The sequence below is a fragment of the Gastrolobium bilobum genome, unplaced genomic scaffold, assembly GCF_033153095.1.
Source record: "Gastrolobium bilobum isolate Gb01-03AN ecotype WA unplaced genomic scaffold, APGP_CSIRO_Gbil_v1 utg17607, whole genome shotgun sequence".
Lineage (NCBI taxonomy): Eukaryota > Viridiplantae > Streptophyta > Magnoliopsida > Fabales > Fabaceae > Gastrolobium > Gastrolobium bilobum.
Window position 1 is genome coordinate 21,676 of NW_026895160.1, and position 9,690 is coordinate 31,365.

Sequence of the window (9,690 nt, forward strand, 5' to 3'; positions counted from 1 at the left end):
ACCAGCCCAAACAAAGCAGTGGAATGGATTCCTTGGTTGATTTCCTATGAATTTCGTGTATGGACTTAAGGATTTGGTTGAGTGTGGAGGGAGAAATCAAAGGAGAAAGAAAACTTGAAAACCTAGCCTTCCATGGAGGAGAGACTTGGCCTTGAGGAGAGAGAGGGAAGGTGAGCTGATGTGAATAGTAACTTTTGGAAGGAAACTTAAGTTATAAGCACATGTGTCTTTCTCAATCGGATGTTTTTCTATCGCGTATTTTAACTTAACGGACCCGGAACTAACTTATATCTACGGAGATATTTTTATTTTTCTAAAATCATTTACATTAATTTTAATTTGTTACTAAACAATATTCATAATTCACAGTATGGTTTCTGCACCGTTTTAACGAAATGCACTGTGAATCACTAACTGTACTTCGCTCACTTCTGAACTTAACTTATAAACTTATCATTTTCTTGGGCCTATTTTGACTTGCTTGGCATATATTGGACTTTCTTATTCTTATTTCATCAATTATTTATTTCTGGACTCTACCGGTTGCTTAAACAGCAGTACAAAATACCCGGTAGAAACACTATTCACGAGATTTTCACGGAAAGTGCCAGACTATACAATTTTTCGTTCTGAACTCATATTTGTCGTCAGAATTATCAAATTATGTCTCTAAAATTATTTTGCTCTTTTTAAGCTCTACCGGTTAATTCACAAAACTGTAAATTCTCCGGCAGAACGCACTGTTCATAACATAGTCATGATTACAGTCAAAATACTCGAAATCGCTCACTGAATCTAATTATGGCATTTAAATCCTTAAATTAAATCTCTAACTAAGATTTACCAGTTAGGGTCATTATATTCACTATCCATTATTTAAACATCGTATTAATGTGACAACTCCAAAGTTTTCGCAGTCTGCCTTTTTGGAGGTTATTTGAATTTTGACAATCTGTAACCAACTCGTAAAATGGCAACTCCTAATCAAATGCAATCAGCTCCTATTAAATACAAAACACAATCAGCTCGCAATCAACTCCTATTACATTTAAATTCAAAATTCAAATAACCTCCAATAATTGGTGACAATATGTAACCAACTTGTAAAATGGCAACTCCTCATCAAATGCAATCAGCTCCTATTAAATACAAAACACAATCAGCTCGCAATCAGCTCCTATTAAATACAAAACACAATCAGCTCGCAATCAACTCCTATTACATTTAAATTCAAAATTCAAAATTCAAATAACCTCCAATATGCCTCCAGTCAGATGTAAGTTTATAATTTGTTCAATTTGTCTTCAAATTTTGAATCAAATGTAATTGTTCCAATCTGAAGACCAGATATGTGGGTAAATAACTCTTAAGGAATTGATCTACAGTAAGGGCTTGTTTGGTGTGATATATAAGACCTGATAGTATGAGCTTATATGATATGTTACGATATTTTAAGTTGTTTGGTATGAATATAGTATAATATTATACAGCATAACTCTTTAATACATCAAAATGATGTATAACTTAATCAAGGGCAAAAAAATTAATTTATTGTTTTTTAAATAAAAAATTATGAATTTATGGCAGTTTTGGAAATAATTACACATTTATTGCACAATATCACGCCTAATTTGGGCGTCATTAATCACGCCTAAATTGGACGTTACTCGAGAGGGCAATCACGCCTAATTTAGGCGTCACTCATTAGGTGTTGACACGTGTCATTTTTTTTTTCAAAAAAAATTTAACAATTTAATCGTAAAACTTATTAAGGCCATAACTTTTGATTCGGGTACCCAAATCAGGTAATTCTTTTTTTGATTCTACGTAACTTTTTGAGATCTAAACAATGACATATCATTTGAAATATTTTATTTCTCACAAACACAATTTAAATTTGCAAGAATTGTATTATAAGAGCGGTTAAACCCAGAAGCCTCTGAGTTCTGGGTTTGTGATTTAATATAAAAATATAAATAAAGATTTGGTTTGTGATTTAAATTAAAAATAAAAATTATTATTAAAAAGGAAAACAAAATAAAGATTTGATTTGTGATTAAACTCAAAAATTAAATTGAAAAATCTGTATTAATAAACGAAATAATTAAATAAATATTCTAAATCACTAAGGAAGAAGGATTTTGTTTTTGAAAAATATTCATAAGCCATCATTTATTTCATACCACGAATAATAACCCAGAAAACTTATAGCATTAATCATTAATTTCAAAAATAAAAATCCTTCTTTCTTAGAGATTTAGAATATTTATTTAACTATTTCCTTTATTAATACAGATTTTTCAAATTGATTTTTGAGTTTAAATAACAAATCAAATCTTTATTTTTTTATTTATTAAATCACAAACTCAGAACTCACAGGCTTCTGGGTTTAACTGCTCTTATAATACCATTCTTGCAAATTTAAATTGTTTTGTGAGAAATAAAATATGTCAAATGAGATGTCATTGCGTAGATCTCGAAAAGTTATGTGAAATCAAAACAAGAATTACCTGATTTGGATACCCAAGTCAAAAGTTATGGCCTTCAAAAGTTTTACGATTAAATTGTAATCTTTTTTTTTTTGAAAAAAAAAAATGTGACACGTGTCAACACCTGATAAGTGACGCCAAAATTAGGTGTGATTGCCTCTTGAGTGACGCCCAATTTAGACATGATTGGTGATGCCCAAATTGGGCGTGATATTGTGCAATAAATGTGTAATTATTTCTAAAATTGTCATAAATGCATAATTATTTTATTAAAAAACATTAAATTAATTTTTTTGCCCTTAATTAAGTCTAAGAGGATGGAATTAGCCTGATAAGGGATTGATATATATATTTATTTATTTTGGTAAAAAGGGATTGATATATTAACATTGTTGACTAGTACAATTATTCAGAATTAATGTATTATTTCAACATTAATATATTAAAACAAAAATTAATTTTTTATATATTAATTTTTAAAATATTGGAAATTTTTACTTTTATAAAAAATAATATATTTTTAGGACACATTGATCAATATATTTTTATAAAAATTAATATCATGATATATTTGAAAGAATTATATAAATTCTTTATTGAAGGGTATTTTTGTTAAAAATATATTTTTTTATTCTATCTAGTATTATACCATGTATAAACAAACACTGAATGATATTATCTTATATAATACATTATCTTATATAATACAATGTCAAACGCTGGTTAATATTAAAATTTAATCACATCTTATACAATCAGGCCTTATACTATCAGATTTTATATTATCAAGTATTATCCTATACTGCGCATCAAACATGCCCTTAATGAACATGTCAAATATATATATATATATATATATATATATATATATATATATATATATATATATAATTTCAAATTCTAATTATATCAATTATTTGAGGTCAGGTTATAGTATTCGCCTTTAATTGGACCGAGGAAGTGTCTGAGTTCCAACTTAGTTATTAAAAGAGTTGGTTCAATTGCTATATAATCATGGTAGTTAAATTCTCTATTTAGTACCATGATTTTATGTTTTTACGATCTTTTTATGGCAATTTTACGTCTTATGATTTTTTATCCCCCTTTCAATTTTACGTAAAATATCGATTTTAACTAACTTGTATATGATTGTTGGTTTCAAGTCTTTGTGAATAAAAAAAAAATTGAGAGCTAGTCAAACCATGATGTGAATATTTCTGTCTCGAACAGATTGTCTCCCATGATTTATCAAAAAAGAAAAGAAAATGTATAACTTAATAAGTTACTCACAAGGTTCGCCAAACTTACCCCCAATAATAAAAGTAGGTAAATACGCTTTCAAAAGAAAATATTGAAAACTCCATCAATTTCTATTCACTTAATTTTACTTAAGCTCTTAAAGATAACTTCGAAATTTACTATTTTACACAATTTGTACAACAATAATTTTGAAAATAGCATTAAAACTAACATAATGCATATGAGATGGACTGATGGTATTATTTTCTTCAAGGAAGATTAGCAAATAAATTGAAACAAAAAAAAATTGTTTATAATTATTGTATCAGCCATTATTTCGAAAAGATTTATGCTGAATCAAGTTTTTTTTTAATTTTATACAATGTTAGCATGCTATAACCTTATCCAAACTAGCAATTCTCTCACTCTAGCCCATTGCAATTTGAATCAAATTTTAAATTTGTCCTTGTCAAATGTTTAATTATTTAAAAAAGATATCAGTTTCTAAGCACTATCAATATAAAAAAGTTTTACACTGTCATTTAATAATGTGTTGCTATATCACTTAATGAGTTTAATAACACATCAATTATCAAATTCATTAAATAATATGACAATATATTAGTGAATAATGGTGTAAAATTAGCAATTTAAACTTTTGAAAAATATTGCATAAATTTTACTTTAAAGAAATAAAAATAAATAAACTTTAGTCCGTTTATTGAATTTTTGGCCTTTTTTTCGTTATGGTCTTGTTTTGAAATAAGAGTGTATTTTTTCATTTGGGATAATCAATTTACTCTCCATGTGTAAGAAAAAAGGAGGCTTTTGTATATTTAGTTATAGGGTAGGGTTCCGCTTGAATATCCATGGAGCTATATGATGGTAGTAGCAATAAGGTGCTCCTTGTAACACCTCGTAGTACTCCAATATATTATTATTATATATGATATTAAACGCAGTTATAATCACAATGGTTCAATTAAAAATATGCCTAAATTTTTTCTTTTTAAACATTGCTCATTTCATTTACAATAATTACCGTATTCAAATTAAACCAAAAATGTAATTGTAACTCAATGACATTGCGAAATAATAATTTATAGCTTATTCATATCATACTAGTCCTATTAGAGACAATTATGGGATTCCCATAAGCCGCACAATCTTATTTTCATTTTTCAGCAAACTAGGTAGCTCACTGAAAGGGACGCGGACCCTAACTTTGGAAATCAATCGAAGAACAAGAAAAGGAACAAGACAAAACAGAGAGAACAAGAACAAAGGTTTTCATATATTCTGATATGCTGAAATTCAATAAAAGGTTCATCTATATCAGTGTGTAATCCACACCTCAAGCCACGTCACATGCCTAACAAACTCCATACAGGCCACGTTACATGCTAACAATTCAATAACAACTAACTAACTATTTGGATGTTTTTATCTTGCCCTCTCAGAATACATTAGCCCACTAACTATTGCTAATGAAATCCTTGGCCCATGAACGGGCTCCAGCCAATCTCCTCTACTTGGGCCTATCAATGCCCTCCCCTTCAAAGAGAACCTTGTTCTCAAGGTTCATTTGTGGTAAGCAAAATTCTGGATAGTGTAAAAGCAAGTCAGCTTCGTTTTCCCATATAGCATCTTCTGGTAGGGAATTTGACCACTGTATCAGCCATTGTCTTTGAGTTCCTTGTGAGTCTTGAAATGCTCGAGACATTAAAGCTGTTAAAGGAGATTGGACAGGGTGGTTCTCTTTACTATCTTCGGGCAATGGCAAAGCAACAGTAGCTCCATCTCCACGATACAGTTTCAACACTGATATGTGAAAAGAAGAGTGAATTCGACAGCCTTCTGGAAGTTCAACTTGGTATGCCACAGGACTCAATACCCGAATGATGGGAAAAGGGCCAAAATATCTCTTGGCAAGTTTCTGATTCTTTCTATTAGCCACTGTGATTTGTCTATAAGGTTGAAGCTTCACTAATACCAAATCACCAACCGAGAAGGATGCATCCTTCCTATGTTTGTCAGCCTGAAGCTTCATCCTGTTTTGGGAGCTTTTTAAATTATCCTTTAGTCGCTTCAAGAGCTCATCTATATGAGTTAGTGTGACATACACTGCTTCCACTCTGACAGAACCCTTGGGGTAAGGGGGAATCATCAACAGAACCTTGACATATAAGGCTTGAAATGGAGTCATCTCAATGGATGAGTGAAGAGCTGTATTATAATGGTATTTAGCCCATCCCAAAAATTCAGCCCACTTATGGTTCTCATCATGACAAAATGCTCGTATGTATTGCTCCAAGTAGCGGTTGGTTACCTCAGATTGCCCATCCGATTGGGGATGGTAGGCTGTACTTGTTCTTAAAGTAGTACCATTGCACTTAAACATCTGTGACCAAAACTTTCTCAAAAAGACTGAGTCTCGATCCGAAACTATGGTCCTAGGAAACCCATGCAACTTGACAATCATATTACAAAACAAAACTGCCACTTTGCTGCTGTATAAGGGGTGGCTAGTGCTCCAAAATGAGCATATTTTGTTAATCGGTTCATGACTACTAGGATAACATTATATCCCTTAGATAGTGGCAAACTAGTAATAAAATCCATACACAGATCTTCAAAGATTCCATCCAGTATTGGCAAAGGTTGTAGGAGCCCCAAAGGAGGTGCAGTAGCCATTTTAATCACTTGACAAGTAGCACATTGTTTAACAAACTCAGTGACATCCTTCCTTATTCCAGGCCAGTGGAAAGAAGCCGATAATCTCAAGAAGGTTCGTGTGATGCCTGCATGCCCCCCTAATGGAGTAGAATGTGCCTCCTGTATGACTTTTCTTCTCAACTCAGAGTTGGTCCCCAATAAAAAACGGTTCCTATGATATAAAATTCCATCCCTGTCAATCACTTCAGTACAATTCAGTTCATTTCCATTTAACTTGGAGCGAATACTGATTAACTCAGGGTCAGATTGATTCTCAGCCTTAATTTCTTCAACCAACTGAAAATTAGATTCAGAAATTAAGGATAAAAGTGTACCAGATTGCTCTTCTTCGAAACACCTGGATAAGGAATCAGCTACTATGTTGGCAGCACCCGGTTTATATTCAATCAAGAAGTCATATCCCATCAACTTGCAACATACTTCTACTGCTCAACAGTTTGCACAGTCTGAGTTAGCAACTCCTTCAAGCTTCGATGATCCATGCGTATAATAAACTTAGACCCCAACAAGTAATGTCTCCATTTTTTGATTGCCTCTGTCATTGCAAACAATTCCCTCACATAAGTGGAAGCAACCCTCATTCTAGGACCCAATTTCTTGCTAAAATAAGCAATGGGGTGGCTGTTTTGTTGAAGCACTGCCCCTATACCAACACAAGAAGCATCAATTTCCACAATGAAAGGTCTAAAAAATCAGGCAAAATCAATACTGGTGTTGAAGACACAGCCTCTTTTAACTCCACAAATGCTTTCTCAGCCGCATCACTCCAATTAAATGAGTTTTCCTCAACATATCAGTCAAAGGGGCAGCTATTGAAGCATACTACCTAACAAACATTCTGTAATATCCAGTGAGTCCAATAAACCCCTTCAATTGCTTAACATTTTTTGGTTGTGGCCAATGTATCATAGCAGAAATTTTTTTTGGATCCACCTTTACTCCATCTTCAGAAACCAAGTGTCCAAGGTAGTCAATTTCAACCAATGCAAAGCTACACTTGCTAAGCTTAATCTTGAATTAGTTATCCTGCAAACAGTTCAAAGCAATATTAAGATGTTAATAATGATCTCCCATTGTCTCACTGTATATTAGGATGTCATCAAAGAAAACTATGATGAATTTCTTAAGGAAAGGCTTAATCATGTTGTTCATGGCAGCTTGAAAAGTTGAGGGGGCATTAGTCAAGCCAAATGGCATTACTAAAAACTCATAGTGTCCCTCATGAGTTCGGAAAGCAGTTTTAGGAGTGTCTTCAGGCACCAAAAGAATTTGATGGTAGCCACTCTGCAAGTCAAGCTTAGAAAAAAATTTTGCTCCCTTGAGTTCGTCTAACAGCTCATCTATAGTGGGTATTGGAAAACAGTCCCGAATTGTGATGCTATTCAGAGCCCTATAATCTATACACATCCTCCAAGAGTTATCATGCTTCTCCACAAGCAACACAGGAGAAGAAAATGGACTCCTACTTTCCTTGATGAAACCCAAGGCCAATAAATCAGAAACCTATTTTTCAATCTCTTATTTTTGGTGATGAGCATATCTATATGGTTTAATATTTACTGGTTTGGCTCCTTCGGTTAAATGGATGGGACGATCATAATTTCTAGGGGGTGGCAGCCCCTTTGGCAGCTGGAATACTGACTGAAATTGCAGCAAAAGATTCCTTATGGCCACTAGAACCTTTGATTTCAATTCCAGCAATTCAGGTGCCTCATCCAGAACATGATTTCCATCCAAATGTAAGCAGCTTTGATCAGTAGTTACCACTGCTTTGTTAAACCGTTCTCCTTGTAAAACTACTATGCCAGTTGTTGACATGAACTCCATGGACATTTCAACATAATCATGTAAGACTCTTCCCAATTCACTCAACCAAGTTATTCCCAAAATAATTCCCAAGCTGTTTATTCAATTACCCACAGGTCCACTGAAAATGCAAATCCTTGAATGTTCAGTGGTACCCCTAAGCACTTCCTATCGCAAAGTAAAAACTCACCATTCCCCAAACATACTCGCATTTTAGGAACCTTTACAATGGATAGTCCAGCCACATCTACCAAGTGCTTTTGAATGAAATTATGGGAACTACCCGAATCTACAAGGATAGAAACTAACCTCCCCTTGAACTCCACCTTAAACTGTATTGCTATGGGATTTCTATCACCTTCCAATGAATGTAAGGCATCTTCCATAGTTATGTGAAGCTCCTCGAGGGACAATGGTGGTTTCCATACAATCTGCTCATCTCCATCCACTGGTATCTCCTCAGAATCACCCAGCATTAAAAATAGTTTCCCTTTGCACCTATGTCGCGAGGTCCACTTTTCATCACAGGTGTAGCAAATTCTCAGATCCCTTTTTTTTGTAACTCTTCATGAGACAATTTCCTGTAAGGTACCGTGGAAGGTAAGGAAGGAACAACTGGTTTTGGATTCTGAACAATTGCATTCAGAGGTTGAGGTTGCTCCACCGTGTAAGAATTCTTAGTGAACATCCTCTTGATACCTGAGGATGAGAAAGAGGAACGCAATTCCACAAGTGTGCATCATATGTGATAGCCAATTGCATGGCCTGATGGAGTGACGTAGGAGTGTGGAGCTGGATAGCTATCCTCAAATCAGGAATTAAACCAGAAACAAAGAAACACATCAGTACCTCATCAGAAAATTCGATAACTTGATTAATCAAAGCCTCAAAGTTCCTGATATAGTCACTGAGTGTACCATCCTGCGTCAACTTTGATAGCACTCCCCTCAAGTCCTGATATGTTGTACCTCCAAATCTGTGTCTAACAGCCAACTTCAATTCATCCCAAGACTGGATAGAACCACCTTTGAACAGCCATTGGAACCATGGTCCTACTAAACCCTCCATTTTCATTCCCCCCAATCGAACCTCGAGATTATCAGGAACCTGTTGTAAACCAAAATACAACTCGGTGCGGAAAATCCAACTATTTGGATCTGTGCCATTGAAGACCGGAAGCTCCATGCGAATGGACTTCATTAACACTCTTGGATCATTTGGATCTAAGCGATTATGTTGAGCGCCCATCGAATCGGAGTGAAACAACGAATGCGCACCACGAGAAAGGCCATTATCTCCATGATGATTATCGGTACCCACAACCGCTGCATGTATCTGTTGAAGGTGAGTATTGAAGCTGGTGAACTGATTCTGATGGTCATTGAAACGCTGTTCAAAACGAGCTTGCAAATCCTCCAAA